This window comes from Malurus melanocephalus, unplaced genomic scaffold (genome assembly GCF_030028575.1).
Source record: "Malurus melanocephalus ecotype Western Australia unplaced genomic scaffold, MMel_1.1 scaffold_61, whole genome shotgun sequence".
NCBI lineage: Eukaryota > Metazoa > Chordata > Aves > Passeriformes > Maluridae > Malurus > Malurus melanocephalus.
In genome coordinates, this window is record NW_026623293.1 from 818,598 (window position 1) to 820,861 (window position 2,264).

The following is a 2,264-nucleotide window of genomic DNA, read 5'->3' on the forward strand; positions in this document are numbered from 1 at the left end:
AAGAGATGGGGCTGCCTGCTCCTGTGCACTTGTCAAGGAGCACAGCAAGAAGATCCAACCCCACCCGGGAAAAGGTGAAAAGCCCAACTGTGTCACCGTGCCTGATCCAAGCTCCTGCCCTATGAARCACAAGCACGGTCGGCATGAGAGGGATGATGATCATTTTCCACATCATCTGCAGGAACTACTTGCTGCTTGGCTCACTAGTACACAATACTTCGACACAGCCCCTGCTGAAACGACCTGTGCAGCTGGGTCCGGGTTCTCTGCTGCGACTGTCTTTGATCTCAGCTGATGGATGTGACAGAGTAGCACTGATTCCCAAGTAAATTGTCATCCCAGGAAACGCCGTAGGGGTTTTACCATGATGAGAGTGCATAAGAAGCATCACTGTTATCATCTCAGACCTGTTAAAATACAAGAGGCATAAACTGCCTACAACACTGAAGCATAGAAAAGACACAATCTAAGATGTCCAAACGAGTGTTCACAAAGCATAGCAGTAACAGGGGTGGTTTTTTTTTTTTCCTCTAAATAGCGTTATTTCCACCAATTTTGTTCCTACAATGGTGATGTGGGAAATGAGGGTAGACCTGAGTCTCCTCTTTATTCCTCTCCACAGTAATAGATCAAGACTATGTTATCTAAGGCTGAAATATAATTATTCCCAGTTAAGGAAAAAGAGTCAATCATAGTTTGCAGTTCAGCCAAATCAGGCTTTACAACAAGATCCCAATAGGGTTAGAAGACAGCAAAATAATTAAATCTTTAAGGAAAATATATATGAGCAATACACACTGTTACATTAGGAATAAACCCCTCAGATTTTAGAACAGGCTGGGTCCTTGAGCAGATAACAGGGTACTTCTTGTAAAGCCAGATGATTATGTAAGTGCAAGTTTTATCAGATTACATCACCACCTCAATTCACACCTTAGTACATCAACCCTTAAATTTTTATCGTGTGCTTTGATAGTCCTCAGTAAATTCTCTCAAGCTATATAYACTATATGTACAATCACATTCTGCGTATTCCCTTGCTGCAGGGAGGCACCAGAGGAGGACAGAAGTTCTGGACCACTAGGTTCACCCAAATGTGGATATTTTCACAGGACACTAGCTGCATAGTCTTCTCAGCAAAACACAAGTTCCTACATGCATTTACACATAACATTGAAAATTTTGGCCTAGTTTTATTGCTTGAAATCACTTTTTAAACCTTTCATATCAGTGTTTGTTTATGTTCAAACAGAAAAGAGATGAAAGCTGTGACAAAAAAAAAGAAAGGGAACACTAATATCTGAAGGGAGGGTGTCAAAGGGATAGAACCAGGATCTTCTCAGTGGTGCTGGTCAATAAAATGAGAGGCAAAAGGAGAAGCTGAAAAACAGCAAGTTCCACCTGAACATGTGGAAGGCTTTTACTGTGAGTCTGACTGAACAATGGAAGAGGATCCCCAGACAGGTTGCAGAATTTCCTTCCCTGGAATTACTCAAAAGCCATCTGGAAACAATCCTCAGGAAGGAGCTATAGGGGTCCCTGCTTGAGCAAGAAGGTTGGACTAGAAGACATCCAGTGGTTCCTCCTAACCTTAACYATTCTGTGAACTCTGCTGCATACCAAAGATTGGTGAAATAACTTCTCTGCCTTTCCTCCCAAGCAAGTCGCTAAAATAAAATCACATTGGTTCCCCTCTGCTGCACACTCACATATTTGCTCTGCTGTATTAACAATGCATACAACTGCACAGGTAGGAAAAATGCAATAAAACTGTTCTTAATATGTGTAGAGGAGGTCACCATATTTTCAACTGATAGTCACAAGCAGACACTGCAGACTTTTTCAGTACACGTGGAGAGCCTTGAAAGTAAAAGAGATAGAGCAGAAGGGAGATAAACTGACCACATTCACCACAGGCGCTGCATTAGATACATTAGACGCACAGAGAGACACACCGCAACATCATTTTATTGCATTAAAACAATATCCTGAGGCACTTGACGTCAGTTCCTCCTGCATGCATAAAGCAAACAGTCACATGGCATCACGGGGGTGTTTTCTTYTCCTCTACAGAGGAGATTCTGTTTGCCAGTCCCAGCTGAGGGATCGGCAGCCACCTACAGAGGCGCATCAAAGGAGGCCCCCCACAGCTGCAAAGGGAAACTGTCTGGGATTACACACAGACACCGCCAGCTGGGTGCATAAAGACCTTGATGAGAAATGGCCTAATGCAAGCCTGTTTCCAAGTGAAGCTAAGGCTCCTC